The 13553-nt window shown below is 41.8% G+C and overlaps 1 protein-coding gene across 3 annotated transcripts in view; it reads left to right on the forward strand.

The window, feature by feature from the left end:
• Positions 1-9095: 9095 nt before the first annotated feature.
• Positions 9096-13553, forward strand: part of thrb (thyroid hormone receptor beta) — a 254206-nt gene continuing 249748 nt past the window's right edge. For all 3 annotated transcript variants that reach the window (XM_017721787.2, XM_037546462.1, XM_037546417.1), the window contains exon 1: positions 9096-9530. The gene's annotated coding sequence lies outside the window, so the exon portion shown is untranslated. The remainder of the gene's footprint in view (positions 9531-13553) is intronic.

Below are 13553 nucleotides of genomic sequence, written 5' to 3' on the forward strand. Positions count from 1 at the left end.
TAACTTTTAATCTCAATTTAACAGGATGAAGAAAAATAACCTTAACTTTAATCTTAACTTTACAGCATGAGGAAAAATAACCTTAACTTTTAATTTTAATTTTACATGATGAGGAAAAATAATCTTAACTTTTAATCTTAACTTTACAGGATGAGGAAAAATAACCTTAACTTTTAATCTCAATTTAACAGGATGAAGAAAAATAATCTTAACTTTACAGGATGAGGAAAAATAACCTTAACTTTAATCTTAACTTTACAGCATGAGGAAAAATAACCTTAACTTTTAATCTTAACTTTACAGGATGAGGAAAAATCATTTTAACTTTTAATCGTAATTTTACAGGATGAAGAAAAATAATCTTAACTTTTAATCTTAACTTTATAGGATGAGGAAAAATAACCTTAACTTTAATCTTAACTTTACAGGATGAGGAAAAATCATTTTAACTTTTAATCGTAATTTTACAGGATGAGGAAAAATAATCTTAACTTTTAATCTTAACTTTATAGGATGAGGAAAAATAATCTTAACTTTTAATCTTAACTTTACAGCATGAGGAAAAATAATCTTAACTTTTAATCTTAACTTTACAGCATGAGGAAAAATAATCTTAACTTTTAATCTTAACTTTACAGGATGAGGAAAAATAACCTTAACTTTTAATCTCAATTTAACAGGATGAAGAAAAATAATCTTAACTTTACAGGATGAGGAAAAATAACCTTAACTTTAATCTTAACTTTACAGCATGAGGAAAAATAACCTTAACTTTTAATTTTAATTTTACAGGATGAGGAAAAATAATCTTAACTTTTAATCTTAACTTTACAGGATGAAGAAAAATAATCTTAACTTTAATCTTAACTTTACAGGATGAGGAAAAATAACCTTAATTTTTAATCTTAACTTTACAGGATGAGGAAAAATAACCTTAACTTTACAGGATGAGGAAAAATAATCACAACTTTTAATGGAAGTAAATGGATAAATAATTTTTTCCAAGTAATTTTGGATCATTTCTGCTGGTTCATTCATCATGACATTTTGAAACATAATAAAAGGCAACTCATAAATTACTCATAAATATGTTGTGAATAATCATTCAACCAAATTATACAGAGAAACAGACGGACTACAGTCTGTAATTGAAACACAAAGTGCATCTATATGGTAAGTGGAGCTAATAACACATACAATGAATGTAGAAACGAGATATTTGTACCTTATAAAGTGGCCAGTGCACTTTGTAGGTTTACAGTTAGAGCCCAACTGTTGCTGCATAAGTTGTCACACCCCCTCCACCACCACCCTGTCCACCAATGGAAACGGAGCACCATGCCATAGAGGCATGTTAATATGTGATAATGTGGTCAGTGAGTGTAGGTACAGCTCAGAGTGCTCTCACTATTGGCAGCCAGTCTTCTTATTGCAGCAATCTGACCATAATCTTCTCATCCGCTTGACAAAGTCCAGGCGAGGGAGGAGCGTCACTCTCCTCAGCTATCAGGCCAGCACTGATTTAATCCAGAGAGACCACACTGTGGCACACTTGGACTCGCCGAATGGAGGCGCTGCCAAAAAAATCTGCTCAGCTCTGCTCGAAAATCCAGAAACTGTACCGACTGAGTTTAATATGCATGTAAGTTTAGAAAAGGGGGAACGGAATGGAGAGACTGACCGCTGTGCTGTTGGAACTTGTTTATCTGGTTGCATTTCATGAGCGCACTATATATGCTTTAACCCTGACTTAAAGGGCTCATATCAAAATCAGAAACTACAATGTCCAGATATGGAGGCTTTTTTGTTGTGATGTCATGGAAACCATCACATGTACATGCACTATATTGCCAAAAGTATTCGCTCCAATGAACTTGAGTGACATCCCATTCTTAATCCATAGGGTTTAATATGATGGCCCACCAAAAAGTATTCTTGGTCTGCTGAAGCCTTAAGAGTTCCTTTCACTGGAACTAAGGGGCCGAGCCCAACTCCTGAAAAACAACCCCAACCCTGAAAAAATCCCCCCTCCACCAAACTTTACACTCGGCACAATGCAGTCAGACAAGTACCGTCTCCTGGCAACCACCAAACCCAGACTCGTCCATCAGATTTCCAGACGGAGAAGCGTGATTGGTCACTCCAGAGAACTCGTCTCCACTGCTCTAGAGTCCAGTGGCGGCGCTTTACACCACAGCATTCCATGGAAACCCATTCCATGAAGCTCTCTACTCTGTTCTTGAGCTGATCTGAAGGCCACATGAAGTTTGGAGGTCTGTAGTGATTGACTCTGCAGAAAGTTGGTTAGCTGATAGCAGATGGCAGAACCCTTTTGCTACTACATAGAACCCTTTTCAATCTGAAGAACCTTTTTACCATGCAAAGAACCATTTAATCATGAAAAAGGTTCTTTGAGTGCTTGTGGTTCCATATGGCCCCACCATCTTCAGACTGATAATGGTTCTATCTAGCACCAAAAATGGTTCTTCTATTGTTACAAGCCTGACATTCGAACAACAGCATATACATGGTTCTTTAGATTGATGTAGAATGCATTGTATATGGTTCTACATAGAACCTTTTTGTCAGGCTTGTAACAATAGAAGAACTGCTTTTGGTGCTACATAGAACCATTTTCAATCTCAAGAATTATTTCACCATGCAAAAGGTTCTTTGAGTGTCCATGGTTCAACTCACAAAAAAGGTTCTTTAAGGTTTCTTTAATGAAGGCAACAGTTCTACATAAAACCATTTTTACATGTTGAAATGGTTCTGTAGGTTAACGGAGAATGTGTTGTATATGGTTCTTTACACAACCTCTCTGAAAATGGTTACTGTTATGATGTCAAGCTTGTATACAATAGAGAAACCCTTTTTGGTGCGCTATAGAACCATATACAGCACATTCTCCACCAGTCTGAAGAACCACTTCACCATGCAAAGACCATTTATGCATGCAAATGGTACTATATGAAAGTCATGGCTCTAAACAGAACCATTACCTTTACTAAAGTACCATCATTTTTAAGTGTGTAGAACCCTGGACACCGTTAATAACCGTTTGTATGATTTGTATGTTCTTCAAATTGATGGAGAATGTGCTGTAGATGATTGCATATAGAACCTTAGGTTCTTCTACTGTGACAAGCTTGACATCATAACAACAGCGTTTTCAAAAAGGTTTTATTTGGAACCATCTACAGCACGTTCTCCAGCAATCTGAAGAACCAGTTTACAATGCAAAGAACCCTGTAATCATGCAAAGGGTTCTTTGAGTGTTCATGGCTCTTGAAGAACCCTCTCTTTTAAGGGTGTACTGCACATCAAGCTCTCTCATTTTTAAAAAATGCATTAAAAAATGGACTTTCCATGATTTGGGCCCTTATTTTGTTACTATCAGGCATCCTCTGCAGGAGGAGGGGTACCCCAGTGGTTCTTCGTCATGGTGTTAGAGCGTTCTAGGGGGTTTTGCCTCATTGAAAGGCTGGAACGGCATTTCTGTGGGGGAGTATCTGCTGAACTCCACTGCTACGGGAATAAAACCGACCTGTGTTATTGAACTGAGGCGAGATCTGGTCTCATTCTGAGAATCTAGATGCTCTACGCATCTTAAGCGCGGCCGACTATGATTATTTGATTATACCTACAGGCGGGCGTCAAACGGAGCCGCTCTCTTTTCATTTTCACTGCGTCTCGGGGGTTCGTGGAGCGACTGAGTGAAATGAGAGGTGAACCTGAGGCCTCGACGCTGACGTGCCTCCGATTTGTCATGATGAATTGTGAGCTGCAAAGCAGCCTAATAAGCCCAAAGCTTATAAAACATGACAGCCACAAATGTGCTTATTGTCACTTCCACTCGTCTTCTTCTCTCACTGTCTTAGCCATCGCGGAGTTATCATCAGGTTTATAATCCACAAGTATTATAAAGGTGGAAAATGTCCAGTGTATAGAAATGGATGGGAGTCCTACATGACTCAGAATTAAACAGGCTGATTTCCATATGGTGGCATTATGCAAATGACCTCTGTTCTGATTGGCACCTCATTCAATAGGCAGTCTGGGCTGAAACACTCCTTATAACTTCATCATGACTAGGCAGATACCTGGATTATTTTTTGTTTTTGTGACATCACAAAAACAGTAGCGCTGTCAATATAACTTGATTAAAACTAATGGCTCTATTAAAAAAAAACGAATCAATTAAAAGTTGTGTTTCCAAAGAACTGGCCTAGTGATTGCTTTGCCGTTTGAATGATAAGGAGAGTGTCCACAGATACTGACACACATTAAAAAGCTGTCCGAAGATTCTCCACAAGGGGGAGCTTCACTCAGATCGCTCAAAGAGAGCAAACCCACACCAGCAGGATTTCACGAACGCACGCATGTTTGTACTTATAAATGTAATGTGAATAATTCAAACGAAACATTTGCTGTTAAGTAATGCATGTATTAATTAAGGAAAGGGAAAAAAGTGGTGCAAATTTGATCTGACGATTCGGGGGGGGTTGCGTCGGGGGGGTAACAGCAGGCTAAACCAAATGAACTTATGAACATCGTTAAATAAACGAAATAAATGATGTCAGGACAGGTTAGCGTTCTGTCTCATGTTTTATTTGGAGCTTTAAACGGTACACGCTCAGAAAAAAGCATACAAAATGCTCACTGGGGCAGTGCCCCTCTTAACACTGGGGTGGGACCCTCAAATCTCCACCTCAGTGCCTTCAGTGAGGGAACATAACTGAACCATAATCCACTGAGATGATCTGTTCTAAGCTGGACTGACTCCACTGACGCCTCGCCTCGCCTCCAGACTTTTACTCTACTGCTCTGTTTTAAAACATTTGGTTATGAAAAGGAACAAATACCAACTTTTCACCTGGAGAACCTGATTTAAGCTCCACAAGCAGACCTTAAACCCACTGTAGAACCTTTGAGGGAACATTTACACTGTTTGTACCCTGATGAATGAAAAATGTTCCCGCATAGAACCTTCATTTCTAACGGTGTGGTCAACAGCTACTACAATTACCGACAGCTCTTGTGCAACTTAGCTACTTTGTACTCAGTGGGAAGAACATGTTACAACCCCGAAATGAACTCCACTGTTAGATTATTATTATTATTATTATTACTACTATTATTATAAGTGCTATCTGAATGTTCCTCCATAATATCCTGTCTTCTGTTTGGGTCTTCGGCTGGTTCATGATTCCTCTGAATGTCTCCACCCATCTCCATCCTCTTCCTCTTCTACCTTCAGCTCTTCCAAATATAACAGTCTTTTCCAATGAACTGGTTCTGTTCAGAATGTGTCCAAAATAAGAGCTTCAGTTTGGTTCTCTGGGCTTCAGCATCATTAATATAATCGTTAGTGACCATCCTACAGAACAGTGATTTCAGAACAGGCTCGTTCTGCAGCTTAGTTCCCGTATATGGACCGCGTGGAGTTTGGAGTGAAGGGTGTGTTTTGAAACTCTAACAATGTTTACAGACGACATCAAACTTTTATTTTGAAAAAGAGGAAAATTCCGTTTTAAAGGGAAATTCCACCTGTGTTTCAAAAATTCTGCGTAAGTAAGGGACTAAGACGTAAACAGAGTCGTTCAGAGTGGTTTGGTGTGAAACGCTCTGAGGAACTTACTGAGAACTTACAATGTATTAATTAGTGGCCTCAAAATATTAATGTGTGGCCATGCTGTTAAGACACTGTTAGTTCACTATATTTTATATAGTGAATGTAACAGATACTCACTATGTTTCCAAAAGTATTCGCTCGTCTGGCTTCACTCGCATATGAACTGATTTGATGTCGGTCCCACCTTTTGCAGCTATAACAGCTTCAACTCCTCTGGGAAGGCTTTCCACAAGGGTTAGGAGTGTTTATGGGAATTTTTGACCGTTCTTCTAGAAGCACATTTGTGAGGTCACTGATGTTGGATGAGAAGGTCTGGCTCACAGTCTCCGCTCTAATTCATCCCAAAGGTGTTCTATGGGGTTGAGGTCAGGACTCTGTGCAGGCCAGTCAAGTTCTTCCACACCAAACTGGCTCATCCGCGTCTTTATGGACCTGCTTTGTGCACTGGTGCGCAGTCATGTTGGAACAGGAAGGGGGCGTCCCCAAAATGTTCCCACAAAGTTGGGAGCATGAAATTGTCCAAAATCTCTTGGTGCTGAAGCTTTAAGAGTTCCTTTCACTGGAACTAAGGGGCCGAGCCCAACTCCTGAAAAACAGCCCCACACCATGATCCCCCCTCCACCAAACTTTACACTCAGCACAATGCAGTTAGACAAGTACCGTCTCCTGGCAACCGCCAAACCCAGACTCGTCCATCGGATTGCCAGACGGAGAAGCGTGATTGGTCACTCCAGAGAACTTGTCTCCGCTGCTCTAGAGTCCAGTGGCGGCGCTTTACTCCACTGCATTCCACACTTTGCATTGCGCTTGGTGATGTAAGGCTTGGATGCAGCTGCTCGGCCATGGAAACCCATTCCATGAAGCTCTCTACGCTGTTCTTGAGCTGACCTGAAGGCCACATGAAGTTTGGAGGTCTGTAGTGATGGACTCTGCAGAAAGTTGGTGATTCTCTGAGCTCCTGAGAGCGACCCACTCTTTCACTAATGTCTGTAGTCTGCAGGCCCAGAGGTTTGGTTTTATACCTGTGGCCATGGAAGTTTTAACAACAGAAGAACCATTTTTGGTGCTACATAGAAACATTTTCAATATGAAGAACCGTTTCACCATGGAAGAAAAACATTTAGTGATGCAAATGGTTTTTTGGGTGTTCGTGGTTCTGCATATTTAAAAAAGGTTTCTTTAGTAAAGGCAATGGTTCTATGTAGAACCAAAAGTTGGTAAAAAAAAAAAAAAGGTTGTTCAGATTGATGGAGAACGTGTTGTATATGGTTCTACATAGAACCTTTTTGGAAATGGTTCTATATTGAACCAAAAAGGGTTCTTCTCTTACTATGATGTCAAGCTTGTAACGAGAGAGGAACCCTTTTTGTTGCTATACAGAACCATAGACAGCACATTCTCCATCAGTCCGAAGAACCATTTCTTCATGCAAAGAACCATTTACGCATCCAAATTGTTCTATATAAAAGCCATGGCTCTAAATAGAACCATTACATTTACTAAAGAACCCCTGAAGAACCATTGTGTAGAACCATGAAGAACAATTTGCACAATTAAATGGAACCGTAGACAGCGTATTCTCCATCAGTCCGAAGAACCACTTCACCCTGCAAATGGTTCATTTATGCATGCAAATGGTTCTGTATAAAAGTCATGGTTCTAAATAGAAACATTACCTTTACTAAATAACCCTTAAGGAACCATTGGTTTTAAGTGTGTAGAATCATGACCACTCCTAGAACCACGTGCATGCAAATGCTTCAGATTAAAATGGTTCTATGTAGCACAAAAACAGGGTTATTCTATGGTTCCAAATTTGACATTGAAACAATAGCAGAACCCCTTTTGGTGCTACATAGAACCATTTACAATCTGAAGAACCTGTTCACTATGCAAAGAACAATTTAAGCATGCATATGGTTCTATATAGATCTCATGGTTCTATATATAACTATTTCTTTGAATAAAGAACACTTAAAGAACCATTTGCATGCTTAAATCGTTCTCTGGTGAAATGGTTCAATATAGCACTGAAAATGGTTATATAGTTGCAAGTTTGACACGGAAACAAAAGCAGAACTCTTGGTTCTAATTAGAACCACTGCCTTTACTAAAGAAACCTTGAAGAACCATTTTTTAAAGTATGTAGAACCTTTTGCATGATTAAATTGTTCTTTGCCTGGTAAAAACGGTTTGATGTAGCACCAAAAAGGGTTCTTCTATGGTTCCAAATTTGACACTGAAACAATAGCAGAACCTTTTTTGTGCTATATAGAACCATTTTCAATCTGAAGAACCATTTCACTGTGCAAAGAACACTTAAAGCATGTTCTATACAGAACCCATGGTTCTAATAAGAACCACTGCCTTCACTAAAGAACCCTTGAAGAAGCACATTTTTAAGTATGTACCACTATTTGCATGATTAAATTGCTTTTTGCGTGGTACAAATGTTCTGCAGATTGAAAATAGTTCTATGTACCATCAAAAAGGGTTCTTCTATGGTTTCAAGTTTGACACAAAAATAGCAGAACTGTTTTGGTGTTACATAGAACCATATACAACAAACTGTCAATCTGAAGAACCATTTCACCATGCAAAGAACCCTTAAAGCATGCACATGGCTCTATACAGAACCCATGGTTCTAGTTAGAACCACTGCCTTTACTAAAGAAACCATGAAGAACCATCCTTTTTGAAGTATGTACAACTATTTGCATGGTACAAATGTTCTGCAGATTGAAAATGGTTCCATGTAGCATTAAAAAGGTTCTTCTCTGGTTCCAGCTTTGAAACAACAGCAGAACCTTTTTGGTGCTACACAGAACCATTATCAATCTGAAGAACCATTTCACCATGCAAAGAACCCTTAAAGCATGCACATGGTTCTATACAGAACCCATAGTTCTAATTAGAACCACTGCCTTTACTAAAAAACCCTTGAAGAACCATCTTTTCTGAAGTATGTAGAACCATTTGCATGATTAAATTGTTCTTTGCCTGGTAAAAACGGTTCGATGTAGCACCAAAAAGGGTTCTTCTATGGTTCCAAATGACACAAACAATAGCAGAACCTTTTTAGTGCTACACAGAACCGTTTCACCATGCAACGAACCCTTAAAGCACGCACATGGTTCTATAGAGAGCCCATGGTTCCAAGTAGAACCACTTCCTTCACTAAAGAACCCTCTATTTGCATGATTAAAATGTTCTCTGCGTGGTACACACATGTTCCAACCCCAAAAGGGTTCTTCTATGGTTCCAAATCTGCCACTGAAACGACAGCAGAACCCTTTCTGGTGCTACATAGAACCATTTTCACCCTGAAGAACCACCTCACCACTTCAAGCGTGCACATGGTTCTACACAGAACCCATGGTTCTAAGTAGAACCACTCCCTTCACTAAAGAACCCTCTTTTTTTTTTGCGTGCGCTCGCGTTTCAGGCTGCCATTCACCCTCCACGGCGGCCAACATCAAACATCAGACCCTGAGATAAGAATCTGATCCCTGACACGGCGGCTCGGCTGAGTCTGCTGCTCTCTGATTCCCCATAGCGATCAAATCCGAGCGCTGCAGTTCTCGGGGCTGCGTTTTTCTTCTCCTTCTCGCTCTTCTCCTTCTTCAGCTCCCGGGTCCATGTTGAAGTTGAGCCGGCCAGACCGTGTCGCTCAGCGGGGTCATTCCAGGCCACTCGACCGCACAGCTCGGGCTCCGGCTCCGGCTCCGGCTCCAGCTCCAGCTCGGGCTCCGGCTGTTTTCTAGCAGGTAGCTTGGATCTCTAGCCGGGTCTACGTACACACACACACGGCTCCGCAGGAATACTCCGAGCCCGTCGACGGGAGGAGGAGGAGGGGGAACATACAGCACAGCCTGCCGGGGTCGGCAGCTTCGAGGTGAGACATTATCCCCTATAAAGCTGCTGAATTATTCACCCTCGCCCTGTTGTTTGGTTCTCTCGGCTGCAGAGCCTCGCATGACGGCTTCGTAGTCCCTTCTGGAGCGGATGTGGTTACAGGGCAGCAGCTTCGAGGCAGCGAAAGCCCTTTAAAGCGCAGATATTGCCGATATTAGTTATTAATTAACAACACGTCGTCTTCATTAGGAGGCTTTTGACTTGCCACATGAACGCCACTTCATAAGTTGGGCTGCCGAACTTGAACTCTCCGTTCCACCTTAAATGGTGCAGCAGTTCCATTGGAGCGCCTCTGGCGCTCGAATGGAACTGCTGCGCCATTTAAGGTGGAACGGACAATTCGAACGAGGAGCCAGTTTCAGCCTCGTGTTGCGTGCAATTTCATTAAACAAGTGAGCGGTTAGGACCAGCAGCTGCCCTGCTTCGCTTATATGGTCATTTTTATGCTTTACAGCAACTTTTACACCAAAAATTCAACCCAAATGGTCATTTCTGGTCATGTTTAGGTCGTCACGGAGGCGAAATTGCATTGAGAATAACTATTTCCTATCCGCTCGGACTGGCCGGGTTGCCAGATGTGTCCCCCCAGGTTACCGTGTTCAACCCCAAGCCGGCAACTTAGTACGTTTTATCTGTTTTCGTCCCCTTGCTGGAGTGCAACCGTGCTAAAGTGAGCCTGGCATGGGCGCGACAGAAGTGAAACTCGAGCTTCTTGGCTTGGAGTTGGAAAAAAGGGGGCAAATAAATAAATATATAAACACGCAGATGTCCCTCTCGCGCCGCCGTAGATAAGGATTTCGCAACGTGCGCCGTGTCCGTTCGGGCTGGAGCGCCGAGCGCGTTGCGTGCAACCGGGTTGCAGGTCAGTTGCACGGAGGTTGCTTTGAGTTGCAGTCAGTTAAAGGGGAATTCCACCCTTTTCTTCAAACCAGAGTCATGCAGGGCGTCTCAGGGCTCAGATGTCTTTACAGTGGTGGTGATGGGAACCAGGGGTTGCCATGGGTACAACACAGATACAGCCCTTTTATGTACAACCCAGGGGAAAAAAGTTGTTTTTAAGCCCGTTTGCCTTCATGTGGCCCTCCGCCATGAAGAGATGGAGCTGTGCTGAAGCAATCAGGCAACCGTTCCGTGTGGTAACCTTCTGAGAGGGGGGTTTAGAGCTGGACGTCTGGTTCCTGTCACCACCTGAGAACAGCTCTGACTCTTAAGCTACTCTAGAACGTAGCGCTTCACACCAAACCGCTCTGAATGACTCGGTTTACTTCTTAACCGGCAAAGTTGTGCGGAAATTTAGAAATATTGGTGGAGTTTCCCTTTAAAGGGGAAGTCCACTTTTTTTCTTTTCTGTCTTTTTTTTTAGGTATCTGTATAAATCAGTCGTCGAGGTGTATACAGAGCCGTCCAGTGTGGTTTGGTGTGGCGTGGTTCATTGTAGGCCCGTTTCCTGGCTCAGAGTCCAGTGGTGGCGATGGGAACCAGGGGTCATTAGGTCTAATATGCGAAAAATTAAATACAATATTTCCAAGATTGTCGTGGAACTGTGTCTCGGGTGTCGGGCGGCTTATTCATGGCTGTTTTGTGTGATCGATTTCTGTGAGGGAGCTTCTCGAGGGGGACGTCTGGTTCCTACCACCACCACTGTGAACGGAGCAACTCGCATCAAACCATCTTGACCACCAGAATTATGCTGAATGTTTGAAAAATGGGTGGAATCCCCCTGTACAGTGCTTTGTGTCCAGGAGCAGCAAGGCTGTTGGTTGTTGCGTTATGGAAGTTCAGGCTCTTTTTTATGGAAGCATCAGTAGCAAAATTCAAATGAAAACATATATTTTTGTGTTTGAATGGAAATTTCTCACACATCACGCAATTTTGGCCTCAAAATGGAAATTCATGTTCAGTTTTATCGTTTCAATTTGCCGTTTGGTGCAGTAGCGTTGAGATTTCGATGCTTTAGAAGGAGCTATATTTATATTAAAATGCAGAAGTGCTTATTTATGCATCACGTGATTGTGCAATACTGGTGTCAAAAAGAAAATTACAATGTGATTGACCTTTTTTTTGCGTTTGCACTGTCTAATAATGTTTGACATTGTCTGTTGTGCTCACTTTATGATTCTGAAGCAGAGCAATGGATCCACTTATGATGCGTATTGTATTCATGCAAGGCGTGATAAGAAAGCTTTACTCAAACATGTGGCCAGATTATCTGGTGTACCTCTCTGGTTGGTGAAAATGAGGCTGAAACGTTGACCATTTTAAATACTAACGTAAGAATGCGTATTACATTTTAATTCGAATTTTGCAACCGATAGGCTTCCGTGTTTTTTAGGTGGACGTTTTCACGAAAAAGGAAATTTGGGTCATTCTGCAGAAATGCCCGCTTTTCTGTCTCTCCATAGGAGCCACTGGGGTTACTGGTCGTCATCGGTGTTCCACGTAATAATGGAAACACCAGAGACGTTTAAATGAAAAGCGCGTTTCACTAAACGGCGGCTGCAGAGCATCAAACCACGCGCTGTCAATCAGGGAACGTCCACTAAAATATGGAATTTCATCCGTTTGTATTATTTATTTATTTATTTTATCTTACAATTAACTAAGAACGAAGTCGGTCACACCAGTGACGTCAGCTGAGAGCTTCATACGAGGTCATGGGCTGAATGAGAGAATCTCTGAGAGCTGAAAGCCACAGTGGACTCAAAGGGGGCCGAGTGACGTCATCGGTGTGACTTTTTAATTTCAAAACGAGAGTTTTTTTTGTCACGCGGTGACACCGGTGACACGACCCCTGGGCTACTTTCATTGTATAGTTTATAATAATTATTTTACGTTTGTTTTCTGGGTCATTTAAATCATATATTCCATAGTCACGTAGAGATTATTACGGTTAAAATAGCAGAAAAAACATGTTTTTTACATGAAAATACGACCGCGGCCTTCACACGACTGCGAGGACGAGCTCTTCTGCAGTGCCTGGAGTTCTGATTGATTTATAAACCAGTATTGCTGAATTGAGGCTCGAGAAGGTGGAACTGATTAGATAACTTACTGTTTTATTTTGAAAATATAAATAAATTGTAATCCTAATATGTTTTTCAAGTGTAATGTATCTGTAAACGCTAGGGACGTTTCTGTGGAGTGACCCATATAGCAGCTATAAGGGGCAGTCCTGGGCTGGAAATTAGGGATCCAGCCTCGTGACCGGAAGGTCGCCGGTTCGATCCCCAGAGCCGACAGCACATGACTGAGGTGTCCTTGAGCAAGACACCTGACCCCCAACTGCTCCCCGGGCGCTGTGGATTGGGCCGCCCACCGCTCTGGGCAAGTGTGCTTACTGCCCCCTAGTGTGTGTGTGCTCACTAGTGTGTATGTGGTGTTTCACTTCACGGATGGGTTAAATGCAGAGGTGGAATTTCCCTGTTGTGGGACTAATAAGGGTCTCTTAATCTTAATCTTAATCTTAAGAGTTGCTATAGTGCCGTTTAATCCTTCCGTAAGTACAGTGTAATATAGTAATGTAAATTTGGAAAAGGGTTCCATGCAGTACCAGAATGGTTCCATGACTTGTAACAGTACCCGTTTTAGTGCTATGTAGAACGTTTTTAGTAAATGTTCTTTAAAGAACCCGTATACAGCAGGTTTTCTGTATCTTTACACTAATGCACTTGGCAGGCGCTCGTGTTGAGCGACGTGCAGCGTGATGCTGCTGCAGAGGTAAAGGGATTATAGCGTTAGGAGTTTTGCCCCATTCCCACTACACAGGTGGGAATACTGAACCACAGCCTGCTGTGTTGAGGGGAGCAGTATCACCCACTGCACTCCAACTGAAAACCCATTTATCCATTAAAAGAGCCAATTACGCATTCAAATCAAGGTAGACGGGTATAAACATGCGCTGACAACGGAAGCCGCAAAGCCAGTGGAGCCTGTGGCCAAAATTACTTGACATATAAATATATAAACACTATTTACACTCAACCAGTGTGCTTCGGTACCAAAA

Source organism: Pygocentrus nattereri, chromosome 1, assembly GCF_015220715.1.
Source record: "Pygocentrus nattereri isolate fPygNat1 chromosome 1, fPygNat1.pri, whole genome shotgun sequence".
NCBI classification, from domain to species: Eukaryota; Metazoa; Chordata; class Actinopteri; order Characiformes; family Serrasalmidae; genus Pygocentrus; species Pygocentrus nattereri.